Genomic DNA, 19,134 nt, shown 5'->3' with positions numbered 1-19,134 from the left:
TTAAATGAAATCATATAAAGATTTTTGTTTAAATTTTGTCGAAAATTTACTGGTTGTCACAGTATCCCCCTGTTAATAGAAATTTCGTCCCGAAATTTAGTTGTTGCCATCAGTCGGCGTTGTTTGTAAACAGGTGAGGATATTTTCATTTTATTTGGTCTTCACGTTCCCAGGTATGCTCGGGGCCTTTCGTGAATTCCAACTAATAGGATATTGTTTTGTTTCTAGCATTTAAATCTTACGATCCATAAATTCTACGAAGTGCATTTTATTATTAATACGGAGGTTATCTAAAGGATTTAACAAGAGTGTCATTGATTAGGTTTCCTCAGAAGGAGATGATGACACTATGTAGGCATTTCAATACACATGAAATGAATAATAGTGAGCTTATTTAAACCTTGAGCGTTTATGCCATAATATTAGGGTAGACAAAATAGAGAGGAGTTCATGAAAATCATAATCATGAATTTTGATAGAGATCATCATTGTTTACAACATGGATATTGTAATGATGAATATGAGTTGAAAAATAGAGTTTTATCACCTTTGAATAATGTGGATAAAACGATTCGATTATAGAAATAGTATAAATGAAGCTATCGCAAAAGATTGAAATGAGGAAATTAAATGTTCGCTTTAACTTTTGACGTAGTCACGATTGATTTCCGGGATTCAAGGAATTAGAGGAAATCTTCGTAGTCTATAGGATTTGATTCTCCGGTAATTAAGGAAATTAGGATTTTCTTTAATTAAATGCGGTGAATTGCCTCGATTGCTGTGTCTGGAATTTTACTATAAATTAGCTTATTCCGTTTCATTATCTTCACCACTTCTATACTTTCTTTCCTCAATTCATATTTCCAAAAGATTTGTTAATATGCTCAATCCAGTTCTTGTTCTTGACCTTATATTGGTTATCGCCACAATCTTCCTTCTTTTCCAACTCCCACCAGAGGAGTCTGTTTACTTCTATTATGCTCTAGGAAATATTGTTTTTTTTGTTCTCCCGTGTCTTTATATTGCTATACGCATTGATATACACGGTTTGTAATTTCAGTGTTGTTATCGGGCTTTATATTTTCCCTTATATGTCGGAGCTCTTTGCCTTTTTATTCTCCTCTCGACTCTAAGTAAAGCGAGTAATGGTCCAGAATTTGTAGGTATGAAGTTTCGAATGGACATATTTAATGTTCTAAGAAAGCAATAGCACGATCTTGATTTGTCAAATTACCAGATAAAACTATCAAGAATATATGTTCTTGATATGTTTAGAGATTATATAGAATGTAAGAGTCGTGTAACATGGCAAATGATGATTATAAAGTCTATGAATCATCATCTTCCATTTAAAATTTAGCATGACTTACTGTAATATAATCACGTTGGCCTGACGTCATTATATTATACTAACTCATGCTTCAATTCTCAACACTTCTTCAAAATATTTTAAACTTGAATTTTTTTAGAATATAAAAACTAATACAGTTTCCTTTATGATGTAATAAAGTTATTGCAAAGAGATAATTAATTGCGGACAAGAATCGTTATAAAGATATCTTCAGAAATATAGAGGATATTTATAACGAAAGATACAGTGATATCTTAGAATTTCTAAGATCGAAGGATGATAAAGAAGATTTGTCCGTAAAGGTTTAGAGTCAGGAGCATGGTATTCTTTAATGACCTCTGCAGATACTGAATCATTTGGATTCTTTGAAGGCAGGTTTAATCTTTGTGATTTATCCACAGCCTCCTTCATACTTTGCTCAATCCGTTTTTCAGTCCCAAATCTGAGCTTATACCATTCTTTATCATCAAACTTGTAGCCCTTAAGACCTTCTACAATGTTTCCTCTGCATTTAATACATCTATATTTGAATCATCGGTTATCAATGGTTTCAAGAAATTTTATTTTTAGATGATTAAACGCTGACTGTAATCGTCAACGGATCTAATGGTTGACGAATAGGTGTTGTTGATTTCAAAAGTAATGAATGATAATTTCGGTGGTTTGATGTGATAATTCATCATAGAATACGAATGAATATAATTCATGAATGTAGTAATCTTTAGGAAGATAACACCTGCTAAAGCTTTACTTGAATTCCAATATGTTAATTTCAGAATGTGTAATTGATTTTGTATGAAGATGATTGTGTATCATTGTGAAGGTAGTGCGTATAATTAATGATTTATGATTGAAGAATGTACAATGTATTAATGTGAGATGTAAATATTTCTCGGGTATTACCTATCCGTTAAAATATTTTCACAATTAACAGTTTGTACAACAGAATTTACAATCTTTATGAAGATATACGTTCATATATGTATTCTTCAGATATAATCATGGATTTAATGAGTTAATATATATTAAACTCATCTGATTTGCGGTTTGGAACGAGAGTAAATAATCTCCAAAACCTTAGAGATTTCATAATTGTCGCGAAATATTTCGCTAATGAAGTTATGAATCAATACATTCATCGTTACACTTGATTTATTATGAAATTGAGTTTATTGTGTTGAAGCAGTGATTAACAATTGTTAAGTCATTAACGAAGGGATTACATCATAGCATATTAGTGATATGAATTAATCAAGTAGTACATACTAGTTGAGATTCTCACGTAATTGCTTAGTACGACAAGATTTATTATTGTTCCAAATCATATATATATATATATATATATATATATATATATATATATATATATATATATATATATATATATATATATATATAATTCTTCATGAAGAATGAGTCAATACATCTTAACTCATTATTATTAATATTCCTGGGTATCTATGGGATGTATGATGTTGATATCCGAGGTACTGAGTGAGATGCGGATTTTTTTGTTGATGAAGCTGATGATGTTGGTTGTGATGTTGATGGTACTGGTTATGCTGCGGGTGCTGCTGATGCTTGTAGATATCGCACCGTATTCTCCAGTGCCACCACTCGAGCGCGAAGCTAGTTGACTTCTTCTACTATTCTAGGATGATTGGCGGTTGGAACAAGGGGGTGAATAAGATCTAAAATCTTCGATATTATATATTCGTGACGGGATACCCTGGAAAGAAGAGAGAAAATGGTGTTTCGGACTGGTTCGCCGGTAAGCGCTTCAGGTTCTTCGCCAAGAGGTGAATTCGGTTGGTGGAAGGGATCACCTTCTTCTTGCCTCCATTGATTGAGTCGGCTACGAACCCATCCCCAATTCATCTAGAATAGATGATGGCTGATTGGTTCGTTTGTTCCGGTTACGCTGTCGTTGGAGCTCGAGGAGTTCGAGAAATTCATATTATGTGTTTGGAATAGGGTTTGATATGAAATGGGTATTGAATATTGAATGATATCTTCGTCTCCTCAAATAGTATATATAGCAAAAAGATTTCCGTCATTTACGGAATAAATTTAGGAAAAGTGTTAGACAAAGTCTATTGAGATAGATATGATAAGATATGATGTGTCTATACTCCACTTATGCAATAATGGCAGTATGACGTGTCGTATTTAAATGTGGTGGCGGAATTGGATAGTACTTAGGAAAGTGAGCAGAGTTCTTATGTTGGCTCAGCATTCTAAGATAAGTAAAGTTTCTAAAGTATAGTATAGCATTTAACAATTAAAGGCAACAACTAAAGGCACTATGGTCAAGGAAAGTTGTAGTCCTACATTGCTAAGGTACCTAATTGTATAAGGCACACATAAAATGCAATCCTGGTTCTCTACAACAACCTGCTCTGATACCAATCTGTCACACCCCCAAATAGGGCATGGGGTATTTGTGACTAATTATATCAAATTACAGTTGTATAAATGAGAACGACTCTATATGAGACGTTTTATTGAGTTTTGCAGCGGAAGATAAATAGATTACATTGTATTTAGAACATTAAATGTCTTTAATTGATATGATATGTAATGAAAACTCCAAGCATAGAAAGCAATCATTATCAAAGCAGCAGATATACAGCGGAAGCAATACTTAAGTACCTGAGAATAAACATGCTTAAAAAGGTCAACACGAGGTTGAGTGAGTTCATAGGTTTGTCATAAATAATGATTTCAGTAATAGTGTTAGACCACAAGATTTGTTTTTCATAAGTAGATCACTCAGATCCAATCAAGTTGATCTCCCGCAGGATCAAAAAGTTATGCCAGTGCGTGATATTTAGACTAAACGTTGTTTGCCCCGTGACAAGTTATTCTGTCCTTGTCGTTTAATTTCATTATCAAGTAATACAAAGACTTAGTCAAATGTATCGGGGACGTTACTCCCGATAGGCCTATCCCCAATAATTAAGAATGCTGCAGCAATTAAAAATATCACTGTAGGGTTTTAGTTGGACATAGCCGGGTATAGCATAGTTTAAAAGTTGGTACTGATATTTAGACTAGACTTTCAAGTTTACCCCGTACAAGTTATCGTTTATACTTGTCGGTTGGGGACTTGCTGGTCATAGCCCAACATATCACAGTTTAATAGTTGGTACTGCTATATAGACTAGACTTTCAAGTTTACCCCGTACAAGTTATCGTTTATACTTGTCGATTGGGGACTTGCTGGTCATAGCCCAACATATCACAGTTTAATAGTTGATACGTGTAAAACAGTTATAAAAGTTGCGCATGTATTCTCAGCCCAAAAATATATAAAAATGGAGCAGATGAACTCACGAAAAATCAGTTTTAGTATTTATATTCATTTCATAAAAACAGTTATAAAAGTAGCGCATGTATTCTCAGCCCAAAAATGTAAAGAGTAAAAGGGATCATATGAAACTCACATTAAATAGCAGTTGAAGTATTCCACGCAAGAAGGAAAGTAAAGCAAGTAAGTGATCTGAATATCAACCTTGAGGTATAACGTTTGATTATTAATGTCTAACTTGACATAAAGTATGTTTATTAATATAGCAACTATATTGACAGTGACGGTTTTCGAGAAAAGTTCCTATTTCTCAAAAGTTTCTATTTTTGGAAACCTACTATTTATGAAAAACTTCCACTTATAGTAAGCTTCTAGTTTAAGAATGTTCGGGTTATAATTCTTAATAAAGATGTTGTACAATCTCGCCCAAACTTCGTCGCTAACATGCAAGTCACTCGAATGATCTATTGTTACCGAGCGGCCCAGGATCTCTTGACCAGAATCTAAGTCTTGGCATTCGAGATCCACAAGCGTCCCATAATGGTAACAAGGATCACCCTAGGCTACAAGTAGCGGTGATGTTTATAGTCTTTGTACGCTATCTTTAATTATAACCTTCACGTTAGGTGCGTATATACATATATATTCATTAATTCGATTTTAATTATAACTCCTATATATTAATTCATAAAAATACTTTTAAAATTTTTAGTAACATATATTACTAATTATAACATGTTATTTATTTTAATTTTAATTGCATATAATTTATAACATTATTTACATATTTCGGTAAAAAAATAATAAACCGAAGTAAATAGTAAAAAGTAAAAAGTAAAAAGTAAGAAAAGAATACTTACTAGTAGTAATTCTTCAAAGAGAGAATGAGAGAAATTTTGGTGTGAGTTTGAATGAGAAATGAGGGGTATTTATACTTGAAAAAATTAGGTAAAAAGAATAAAATAATTAAAAGAAAAAGAAATATTTTAATTTTTAATGGGATTTTAAAATTCAAAAGTATTAAATGTTAGGTCATGGGATAATGCACAAAATAAAATAATAAAAGTAGTTTTCTATTATAATTTTTTATTAAAAAGTAATTTATTTATTTATTTATTTATTTTATTAAAAAAATCATTTATTTTAAGGATTTTTTTTATATTTTTTTTAAAATACACAAATTGATTTACTACTTTTCCAAGAATATTTGTCAATATTTTTTTATTCATAATAACAATACTGATAATAAAGATATTAATTATTGATATCTTGTTTAAAAATGATATTAATAATAATAATATTAATATATCAAATTAATGTGTAATTATTTAAAAATAATTATTCGTGAATCGTCGGAATTAGTCGAGGTTAAATGAAATCATATAAAGATTTTTGTGTAAATTTTGTCGGAAATTTACGGGTTGTCACAGTACTTGTGTTGTTGCTGTAGACGTAAGTCTACCTTCCAAATTATGTACTGTATTTTCCAGAAATTCCATTCTTTCTTCAAGCCTAGCACAAAGCTCTCTAACTTCTTCCACTAATCCTACTTGATCAGTGGTCGGGAGTAGGGGCTGAATTACCAACATTATTCTATGAATGCGTTCTTCGAGGCGGAATATTCGGGCAAAAAGTGTGAAAACGGTATTTCGAATTGGTTGATCGGTGAGCGTGTCAAGTTCTCCGGTGTCGGGAGATAATAATAATAATAATAATTAGATAATAATAATAACGACGATAATAATGATGATAGTAATAATAATACTAAAATTCAGTTGACCATATCTTTTAATCCGTTCATCGAAATCACACGAGTTCTAAATGAAAAGTTCTTAATTTTTCGCTAGCTTTCCAATGACATGCATATCATATACCTTATCTCAGTAGCATATGTATTTAATTCATGAGTCATCATAAACTATCATGAGTCATCATAAACTATCTAACGATAATATAAAACATACAAGCATGCATAATCCTATATACTCGAGCACTAGTCAGGGATACACTATTATTATATAAAATTTAAGTTATGAGTGCTCACGTATCAATTTTGTGATTTAATATTGCAGGAAAGTACGTAGACGTAACGGAGATGATAAACACTAGGTTGACCTCACGGGCTATACCACTGAACCATACCCATAACCTCCATAGTTATAACCCATAATTTGCTTAGCTCTATCCCGCTCGAAAAACCATTTTGAAATCACTTGGACAGCACTTCGTCGTAATATTTATGTATAATAATACTAATAATAATACTCCTAATTATAAGATTAATAATATTAATCTTAATAATAATAATAATAATAATAATAATAATAATTATTATTATTATTATTATTATTATTATTATTATTATAATAATAATAATAATATGTAAGTATGTCTAAGCAAGAGAGATGAGGAATGAAAACTGAGCCCGAATTCGATTGCATTTAAACAACTTTTCTGCACCTACCCCCATTGCGATCGCATGGGGTTTAGGCATCATAACCATGCGATCGCATGGGCATGATTTCCAGCTCATCTTCATTTGTTCGTTTATGCCGACGGTTCCTTTAATTTAATTATATCTGTTAGGACCCCAAAGTTGTTTAGGTGCTGTTTGTTTTTTAAGATGTTTTTTCTGAAGATCTACGGACCATGTCTGTAGATAAGATGTGGGCTGAAGATCTGTATGCTAAAGACTGAAGACTGTTTATTTTTATGTCTGCAAAATATATTTTTAAATTCTGAATTATTCTATCTTTTAATTTTTTTTATCTAAAAACTAACATTGTTTGATTAAAAAATACAAATGATAATATTAAATTTATCACATAATTCAAAAACATTTTTTTAATTCATACAGTTCTAACTTACTTATGTACACAATGTAATGTAAAAGTCAATTTTCAATCAAAATAAAAATGACTACGTGGACAGCTTGGAGGCCATAAATATAAATACTACTCCCTATTATATACTTCTCATACACATCACACCTTATCTTCTTTATGCTTCTCTTCTACATCTCTTTTACACTAGTTTAAAGGGAAAAAATTACTCCGTACTCATCTAGTGATCTAGTCATCTTATCAAGCCTTTAAAAAGGATATTAGCTTAAAATAATATACGACTAATGCTCTAGTCCTCCGTACTCATCCAGTGATTTTGTGAGTAGTGCCGCCGGAGGAGGTGGTGCTGCTGCCGGAGTTGATGGAGGTGGAGGTGACGGGTTGACGGAGGTGACGGAGATGGGTGGCTGTGAATGAAAGGTAGGTTGGAGGCTGAGAGAGATTGGGAGTGCTGGTTGAGAAGAATGATGTTGCTAAAACAGCTTCTAATATTAGAAGCAATACTCTGGAGCTTCTATTTGGAAGACATATAAAGATCTTATTTTGTCTTATGTCTGCGAAAAAACAAACGGTCTGAAAACAAAACGTCTACCCGCCCGCAGACATAAGACATAATAAGATCTTCAAACTAAAAAACAAACACCACCTTAGTGTTAATGTGAAATAAGCTTAATTGATAGTTCCTTAGAAGAGGGCTATATAAGGAACCTAAGTAGTCCTAATTAGATAGCCATTGCATTGTAACTGAGTTCTAGAAGCTGTGGAATGTAAATCTTGCTAATTTTCTCTAATACCGAATCTCCCTCACACTTACCGAATCTCATTCTATCTTATCATTTCTCTCAATCTCAACATGATCTGACCTATCATTTGGTATCAGAGCTTCCAGAGAGTGATATTACATCACTAGATCGATCCAGAGATTGAAGATTACAGAATCTGAACACTCTCGGTATTTTGAATCAGACTCGGTATAATCGAATCTGATAATCTGACGTTCAGATTCCTGTGATAAGTTCAGCGAAGGTGTATTAGGTTGATTAGAAAGAGTTTTAATCATCATTATAGCTTTTTTAACATCAATTATGGAGAATCAAGTTGATTTTTAGAGATCGTGGCTAAAACTCTCGGTATTCATCAATTACAGCTTGATTTTGTAGTTAAGTAAAGATTTGAGGCTTCAGTTGTGATCGTGAGGTGTTTAATCACATTTTTGACGGTTTAATTTCATCAATTCTTCAAGTTTTGAAGATTTGATACACATTCGGTATCGTAACTACCATACCGAATCTGCTTCAAAGCTATTAATTCTCAATCAGTGTTGCAGATTGTGGTGTGTTTATGATTCTATCACATTCGGTTTGATCATACGTAGCTAATTGGTGTGATTTGAGAAAAGATTTGTTTGAATTCTAAGTTTTCATACTTAGACTCGGTATTGTTAACTGCTATAGTTGACATTCGGTATCCTATACATTCGGTATCTTTGATATTTTGTGTGATACTAACTTGTTTCCTTGTGCAGAAAGGTTACAGAATCTAATTCAAAGGAATTGAATTGTGTTTGAATTCAAATTCATACAGAATCTAACTACCGAGTCAGACACCGAATCAGGATCTCGGTATCACTTAATTCATTGGTTTTAAGTGTTCTCAGGTTAAAAATCTTATGGTTACCGAATCTGGGTGTGTTACTTGTATTTCTGATCAGTTTCTGATACAAAATCTGGTTTACCGAATCTGCTACAGTACAGAATCTGTACCGAATCTGCTACAGTACCGAATCAGTTACCGAATCTGACATTTGTGTTAGATTGTTGTTATTTTTCATCTTAGATTTGAGCAATACCGAATCTTTACCAAATCTACCTCATTTTCAAGATGTCTACTTACGATACTTTGATCATTGGATCAGATTCCCGACCTCCAGTGTTGTTTGATGGCAAGTATACTCAGTGGCTTCACCGTATCACTCAGTACATAGACTACAAGGGTGAGAAAGTGAAGTACATATGGGCTTCTCTGAGAGATGGTCCAGTTGTAGATTATCATCCGGATACTGGTATGCCAATTCCAGTCTATGAACTTTCTGGTGATAAACGTGAGAGAACTCAGGGTGACATAGAGGCAAAGAACATTGTTATGCAAGCTATCCCATATGAATTTCTTGAAAATGTTGAAAGCAACACAACAGCAAAAGATATATGGAATGAGATCAAACGACAGCAAGAAGGTTATGACATGTCAGATGTTACTAAACTGAATAAGGCTCTGGGATTTTATGAAGATTTCAAGCAGGAACCTGATGAACCACTCAAGGATACCTACCATCGTTTCAATGGTATTATCAATGAGTTGAAAAGGTGCAAGATCATAAAAGTAAATGCTGAAGTCAACATGAAATTTCTCAAAAAGCTCAATGTTGATTGGCTTCCTTATGGAACCATTGTTCGATCAACCAAAGAGATTGACAAGTTGACTATTCATGAGCTTGTTGGAGTTCTTATGCATTACCAACCTGAAGTGTCTAAACTTCAAGAAGGAAGGAAAGAGTCATCTCCAAGTGATCCTCTTGCTCTCATTGCCAAAAAGAAGAGCAAATCATTTACGACTTCCAAAAGCTTGTCCAAGAAAGTGCTTGTTGAAGATTTAACTGATTCTAAAGAATTAAATCTGTCTGATGTTGATGATTCTCACATTGAATTAGTCAAGATGGCAGCCATGTTCACAAAAGCCTTGAACAAGTACAAATTCAAAGGCAAATCAAGCAATCAACGCAAGAATTCATCATCTTCCTCGTACTACAAGAAAGCTGATCAATCAAAACAACAACAATGTGCTGATGATTCCTAGAAGGATGATTCAATCTGTTTCAATTGTGGCAAAGCTGGTCATTACTCTCGTGAGTGCAAGATGCCTAAAAAGAAGGATGCAGCTTACTATAAGAAGAAAATGTTGTTGGCTAAGATTGTAGAAACTGGGGGAGAGCTGAAACTGGTTGATGATACTTGGTTTAACTGGACTAACGATTCAGATTCAGAGGTTGAACATGCAAATGTTTGCAAGGGGACTAAGCTCATCAAAGCTACGGAAGCAATGGAGAATTCTGACTCAGCATCTGATGATGATGAGGTACAATCATCTGAAATTCCACCTGATTTTATCAAAGTGCAAAATAACATGATGAAGAATTTGGTCTCAATGTCAAAAGAAGTCAAAGGTTTAAAATCTGAAAACAAGGTTTTAAAAGATAAAATCAAACTTTTTGAGACCAAACCATCTTCATCTAGATTAGAATCGGAACTGCAAAGATTGACTGTCCAACTCAGCTCCACGGAAACTGAGTTGGAAGATCTTAAAAAATCAGTTCATCCGATTAAGGTCGAAAAGACAGATTATCGTCTAAAATCGGAACGACTTGCAGAAAAAGTTCAATTTCTAGAAAAGATCTTTCTGATTTGAAAACTCAACATGAACCCACACTTTCAAAGCTAAACAAGAAAATTATTCAATTGGAAAACACCATCATTGAAAAGAACTCTGAAATCTCTTCGTTGTCAAAAGAGTCTTTTCAAATGAAAGCACAACTTGCTCGATATGAGAAAAAACTCTATCGAACAGATCAATCCAAAGCTATCATGAATATAGAACTTTCAAAACAAACGATTTTCATGAATAGACCAAAAACAATTCATGGTGACAAGTGGGGGTTGGGTTATGAAGATCCTAAGATCTTAGAAAATGCTTCCAAAAAGATTCCAGGATTATATCATTCTGATTACTTTCAAGCTGGTTTACCATATCATTTTGTGCATGCTTCTGATGCTGATTTTGATGATATTATTGTTAATCGCAAATCTAGGAAATACCATCAAATTAGCTTAATGTATGAGAAAATCAATGCTAAAATGGGTAAATCAAATCCTGATTTCTTGAAGGAACTTGTTGAAACTGAAAAGAATATGCAACATGAAAAATATGTGCTTAAGCGTAGAATGGTTTATATCCCAACACTCATGCTAGAGAAATACATTTTAATGCTTGAGAATGAAGTGTTTAACAAACCTATTCTAGCATTATTGCCATAGATGAGGTGTTTGATGAACCAACTTTTGATGTGAAACCAATTCTACCAGCTTTGTCGGCATGTTCTGATAATGTTTTCCATGAAGACCTAGCACTTGAACTAACTGTCTTCTTTGAGACAGAATCCCTAGGTCAACCTGATTTAGATGTAAAGGTAGAACCTCAAGATGAACCAAATGTTGAAAACATGATCGACTTTGACACAACAATTAATGAATTTTATGAAAACATACCAATGTTTTCCATGAAGACCTAGCACTTGAACTAACTGTATTCTTTGAGACAGAATCCCTAGGTCAACCTGATTTAGATGTAAAGGTAGAACCTCAAGATGAACCAAATGTTGAAAACATGATCGACTTTGACACAACAATTAATGAATTTTATGAAAACATACCTGTTGTAAGAAACTTGAAATGTATATTAGGTATAGTTGAAAAATAAAATGTTGATTTGCAACTTAAGTGTCAATCATTAGAACAAATGCTTGCTTTGTGTGATAAATTGCCTCCACTTCCTAAGAAAAAATGTACTTATGATTTTACGAAAGGTGAAGTGCTTGTTTCTGCAGAGGAATTATGTCTTGAAATTAAGAGCTTAAAACAAAAAATAATTCAACTAAAACAGGCTAACACACTTAAGCAATCATCTAACGTTGAAACCAATGTGTCTGAATATGTTGGTGGGATTTATAAGAAGGGGAAGGGAACAAAAACATCTACGGATGCAAAACCCATTACTATTCTTAAAAACCTATTACGTTCTCAATTTGGTAAATGTGTTTCAAAAGTTGCACCTTCAACACAATTTGTTGTCAAGAACGTTCATTCTCAAAATGGTTCTGTGTTAACTGAAAAGATTCCTATGATTCCAATGTCAAATCAATCAAAGAAAAGTCTTTTACCAAAATCAGTCAAGTCAACACAACACAAGAGTCCACAACCTGATTTGAGTGAGTATGATGTAAAGGAACGTAAAATAAAATTGGAAATTTTGCAAAATCAATCATCTCATGTGTCAACTGAAAAGTTTGGACGTCTAACTAACAGAGGTGTTTTTCGTGTCACAGGTTATAATCCAAATTTGACTTACAAGTCTGTATGGGTTCCTAAGTCCACGACTAAGAAAGTAGCAACTAAACTAAAGAAATCTGCTAGTCGACCTGGGAAATCATCTCATGTTTTTCAATTTTCGTCTGTGAACAAAACATCTACTTGGAATAAGTTATGTGTTAAGACTTCTGATAACGATGTAAAACTTGATATTGCATATGATGCTTCATGTAATGTGGTTTTAAATGATGCTTTATTGTCTAAATTGCATGATGCTTTACGTGATTATCTCATTGTTGATCCAAAGTTTATTGTTGGTACTAACCGAAAAGGACCCAAGAAACTTTGGGTACCTAAACTCTAGAAAATTAACGTTTACAGGGTTTTGACGTCTGTGTTTGGTATATCGATTCTGATTGCTCTCGACACATGACGGGCGATAAATCCTTGCTTGTCAATTTCGTCAACAAATTTCTAGGAACGGTTACTTTTGGAAATAATGAGATTGCAGCAATAACGGGTTATGGAGATTTTGTGAAAAATGGCATAACGATCAAACGTGTCTCATATGTTGAGGGTTTGGGGTGCAGTTTATTTAGTGTCAGCCAATTTTGTGACGGAGATCTCAAGGTTTTGTTTGAACGTCGTCAATGCTCGGTCCAATCCACCGATGAAAATGATCTCCTTGTTGGTAAACGTTGTGCTTCACTTTATACTATTGACCTCAATGATGCACCATCACATGAAACCATGTTTTTGGTCACTCGTTCAACAAAGGAAAATTCATGGTTATGGCATCACCGGATGTCTCACCTGAATTACAAGGGTATTAATCGACTAGTCTCTAGAGACTTAGTTGATGGTATTTCAAGCTTTCAATATGATAAACATCATGTGTGTCCATCATGTGCGATGGGTAAGCTGAAACGGACTTCTCATCCGACTAAGCAACACCCTAGTACTTCATCGTCCTTGAAATTATTGCATATGAACTTATGTGGACCCATGAGGGTTTCTAGCCTCGGTGGCCGGAAACATGTGCTTGTCATTGTTGATGAATATGCCCGATTTACATGGATTTTCCTTCTCCGGACTAAGTCAGAAACCCCTGCCATTATCATTGAGTTCATTACAAAGACTCAACGCTCTTTTAATAAACATGTTAAGAGTATTCGAACTGATAATGGGACGGAATTTAAGAATGACCTGCTTGATAGTTATTTGTAAGACCAAGGCATTGAACATTAGTTCTCTGCTGCATGAACTCCTCAACAGAATGGAGTAGTCGAACGACGTAATCGTACGTTATGCAAAGCAGCTCGAACGATGCTTGCTTACTCAAAAATACCTCCGAAAATGTGGGGGGAAGCCATTTCTACTGCATGTTATACCCAAAATCGCTGCATCAATAATAAACGTTTTGATAAAACTCCATATGAGTTACTATATGGTAGACGCCCGAGTGTCAAATATTTCTGTGTCTTTGGTTGTATATGCTATGTGCTTAACGATTTTGACAGCCTTGGAAAGTTTGATCCACATGGCGATCAGGCCATATTTCTTGGTTATTCTTCGAACAAAGTTGCCTATCGTGTTTATCACAAACGGACAAAGACGATTAAGGAAAGCATTAATGTATGGTTCGATGAATTATCGAGAATGGCTTTTGAACAACTCAGTTCAAAACCCGATCCTAACCTGGCTATTACTTCTTCCGCGCAAAACTCAATTTTCTTGAAGAAGGGTGTTCCTACGGTAACAACAGAGGAACTGGATATCTTGTTTGATAGTCTCTATGCTCCTCAACGGAATACATATGTTCAAACCGTACCAGTTACACCATCACAGTCAACTATTGTGGAGACTCAATCAAGTCTTTTTGATGAAGATACAACACCAACTGATTCACCCGTTTCTTCTTCATCCTCCCTCCCACCTCCAAATACAGATAATCTTGAACCAATTCAAGATTCATCAGTTGATACAACTCCAGTTGTTTCTCCAGATACTCAATTGAATCCATTAGATGGTGTTACATTAGATCAAGCGGATCAATTCTCAACGTCAACAATGGTTTATGTTCCAACGGATACCACTGATGTACAACCTCTTCCACATAACAACCGATGGACTAAAAGTCATTCAATTGATCTAATCATTGGTGATGCATCTGCTCCAGTCTCAACTCGAAGGGCGACTCTGAATATGTGTTTATACACTGCCTTTCTTAGTAAGATTGAACCAAGAATGGTTGCTCAAGCTTTACTAGATCCAAACTAGGTAGTAGCAATGCAAGAAGAGATCAGTCAATTTGATCGTTTGAAAGTATGGCGATTGGTTCCAAGACCAACGGGTCAACGACCAATAGGGGTTAAGTGGATTTTTAAGAACAAGAAGGATTCTGATGGAATTGTTGTTCGAAACAAGGCACGTCTTGTGGCCAAGGGATATCGACAACAAGAGGGTATTGATTATGACGAAACGTTTGCTCCGGTTGCTAGGATTGAGGCTATTCGTCTTTTTCTTGCATTTGCTTCTCATATGAAGTTCACGGTGTTTCAAATGGATGTCAAAACTATTTTTCTGAACGGTCATCTTCAAGAAGAAGTTTATGTTGATCAACCAGAAGGCTTTGTCGATCCCATTCATCCAAACCACGTCTACTACTTGGAGAAAGCTTTATATGGTCTGAAGCAAGCACCACGTGCATGGTATGAGACCTTAACAAAGTATTTGCTGGACAATGGCTTCTCTCGTGGAACGATTGATACAACGCTATTCATCCGTAAAAACCACGGTCACATTCTCTTGGTTCAAATTTACGTTGATGATATTATTTTTGATTCCACATCCCTGGCCTTATGCAAAGAATTTGGTGACCTTATGGCCAACAAATTCGAAATGAGCATGCTTGACCAGTTAAAATTCTTCTTGGGGTTACAAGTATAACAATTACCAAATGGGATTTTTATTAGTCAAACAAAGTATATCAATGATATGCTAAAACGTTTTAAAATGACTGATTTAAAACCAATGACAACCCCAATGAGGACTTTACCAGATACTGATGCTAATGGGGAACCCTTTGACGTTACGCTTTATCGAAGCATGGTTGGTTCATTAATGTATATGACTGTAAGTCGACCAGACATTACACTTGTTGTAACTGTCTGTGCCCGCTTTCAGTCCAACCCTAAGAAATCTCACTCCAAATCGGTTGTTAGGATTTTTTTAGTACCTTAAAGGTACACCTAACCTTGGGATCTGGTATCCTCATGGATCCGATTTCAATCTCACTGCTTATACTGATACAGATCATGGCGGTTGCCATGTTGATAGAAAAAGCACATCTGGATCAATTCAGATGTTGGGGAATAGGCTAGTTGGTTGGTCATCCAAAAAGCAGAACTGTGTGTCTTTATCAATAGCTGAGTCTGAGTACATTTCTGCAGCTCACTGTTGTTCACAAGTTTTGTGGATGCAAACTCAACTTTTGGACTATGAATTTAAGATTTCTAAGACCCCAATTTACTGTGATTCACAAAGTGCTATTGCAATTAGGAGCAACCCGGTCCAGCATTCTAAGACTAAACACATTGATATTCGTTATCATTTCATTAAGGACCATGTAGAAAAAGGGGATGTAGAGTTATACTTTGTGCCTACCAAAGTGCAATTAGCTGACATGTTCACTAAGCCCTTAGATGAACTTAAGCTAAAGTTCTTGATCAAAGAAATTAGCATGGTAGAGTATAGTGCTTGACATTCCTTAGATCTGTTGGGACTTATACTTAGGATCTTGTGTTTAGGGGGAGTAGATACATTCTAGGGGGAGCAACTACTTCTTTTGCTTTAGATAACATCTTTCAAGGGGGAGCCTTACTTTTCGAATTCAGTTAACTTTCTGGAATTAAATTTTAATGGTTACGAAAGGGGGAGGTAACTCATTGATGTCATATTTCAAGGGGGGGTGAACTCATTTTCTTGGGAATATATCGAAATGGTGATTTACTTTCTTGTATATCACATTTTGAGGGGGAGAAAAAGGGAGAAAATGAAAAGAAAACTGTTTTTCAATAGTGAATTTTATAAATTCCTTGTTTTTATCTGAAATAATTCACTAAGGCTTGTATACATCTCAGTATGCAACCCGTTTTAACAATTGGTATCACTGAAGATTTGTACTTTGTACATAATTCAAAATTTTCTAAGTACAAATCTTGTTTTGATAAAATTCATAAAAATTGAAAAAGATAAAATCCAAAAAGATTTGAATTTAAATGAATAAATGCTAATTTTTGCATTATACCGAATCTGACAACCAACAGTGCAGATCGGTAAGTTCAAAATTTTTCAACAATTGTGTCAGAAATGTTTTTCATCAAAAATGTAATAATCTTGAATGATTTTTGATAAAGATTTGTCAAAGTTTGAAGTGCAATGTGTCTAAAAATAAAAATGGACTGCATTCGATACTTAAGGCCCATTCGGTAAAGCCCATGTATTTAAAACATTCGGTATCTATAAATAGCAGGGTCAAAGTCAAACTTTCTTTTACTTTTACCTAATTGCATATCGAATCTGATCTAAGCTACCGAGTCTGCCTAATCTACCGAATACGTTTCTCTGTATCTTCAAATCTTTGGTATATTCTTGTTTTAATTGAATTTACATGTTATAGATCTGAGATAATTGAACATTTATAAACCAGAAAATTAAGCAAATAACATGATTGTGACACTTAATTTTGATAAATTTTACTTATACTGAATCTGAGTCGTATTTCATAATTCTTTGATTAAACTCATCTGATTTGGTTGATTAACATGAAATCTTGTCAAATCCATGTTAAATTAGTTGATCTATCAATTGACCGAGTCTGATTACATATTTAATTGAGTATTTGATAGATTCTGTACATATCGAGTGTGTTCTTGCTACAGTACATAGTTTGTTCAAGTCATTAACTTGTTTTTCTGATTTGTTTGAGTTGTTAATTGATTGTGACTATGTTTTTGCATGATATAAGACTGAATATGCATGTTTGGGTGATAATATGTGATTTTTGAAGATACCGAATCTGTTCTTGGCATTATACCGAGTCTGCTATTTGGTACTTTCAAAATTTGAGATTTTCAACTTGATAAATCTTGCATGCTTTATTTAAGTCTTTGGTATGAAAACTCAAGCTTATTTGGTTACAGAATCTCAAATTTTCATGACTACCTAATCTGCTTGATTTGTACTTAAAATTGACTAAGTGTTGTTCTGATTCTTTGTGTTATATAATTGACTTTGCATGATGACTTTATACTGTGTTGAATATCATATGAATGTCATGTTTGTCAATTACTTGTTCATATTTGGAATAAATGATATTTTTAACTTAGAAAAATCATAAAAATTATAAAATTTGAAAAATACAAAGGATTTCAAAGGCAAATAAGAATAGAGATATGTGCTTCATGTTAAATATCTTGTGGTCTTCTATTTCTTATTCATACAGCTAAATGGTGAACAATCACTTCATCAACTCTGAAACCAACATTCCTTGCAATTACTGGACTGTAATACTAGAGAGGCATACACTATGGCCTGCTCTAAGCTCAACTGTCAGTGTACCTGTGACAGATCTGGAGCTACTCAATAGAACCATTAGGTTTGTGGAAGCTACACAACCTACTGTTGATAATCCAGAGGGAACTCAAGCTCGGTTTGAATTTCAACTAAGGGGAGTTCAAGGGATGAGGAGTATCACTAAGGCTGATTTCAGGAAGATCTTCAGACTTCCTCTTGTATAGAATGCTCCTGCTTTCCCTGCTACTCAGCAAATGGTGAATGCAATCTTCGATCTTGGTTATTTTGGAGCTACCAATGTTCCACCGGCTAAGTTCCAGAAGAAATATATGCACTCAAGGTGGTATGTGATCTTCTCAATCATCAACAGATGCTTGCTGATAACAAGGAGGGGATCCGACAGCCTGACGTGCCAATGTTGAAGTTGTTCTACTCTTTCATAAGAGTAGAGGCTCCTGACTATCCTGAACTTCTATGGGAACTGGTTCAGGCTCAAGTTGATAAGCCAAGGGGTTCATACATCCCTTGTGAAAGGTTTTTCTGTATCTTTATCCATGATGCTATCACTGCTTGTAGAAATGCAAATATTTTTGTACCATGTACACATGGGTTACAGATGAAGAGATTTGGGGAGCTGAAGATGAATACCCCAATGGTATCTGACAATCAATTCACTGCGACGATTCCAAATTGGCTTGTGGGGCTAGCTGTACCACAAGACGCTCGAATGCGCTCTTATTTTGAGGCTGTAGTAATACCTATTCCGAACCCGGCACAACAAGAACAAGTTGAACCCGCCGCGGTTCCAGCCCCAGAGGTTGTAGATGAACCTGTAGTACAACCACCCGGACCAGCTAATCCTTCACTTAGGGTGAACCTCAAACGTTCTAGGGTAGCACACCAAGCTCAACCCGT

The sequence above is a fragment of the Rutidosis leptorrhynchoides genome, chromosome 1, assembly GCF_046630445.1.
Source record: "Rutidosis leptorrhynchoides isolate AG116_Rl617_1_P2 chromosome 1, CSIRO_AGI_Rlap_v1, whole genome shotgun sequence".
In the NCBI taxonomy this organism is placed as follows: domain Eukaryota; kingdom Viridiplantae; phylum Streptophyta; class Magnoliopsida; order Asterales; family Asteraceae; genus Rutidosis; species Rutidosis leptorrhynchoides.
Note: the sequence above shows the minus strand (reverse complement) of the source record.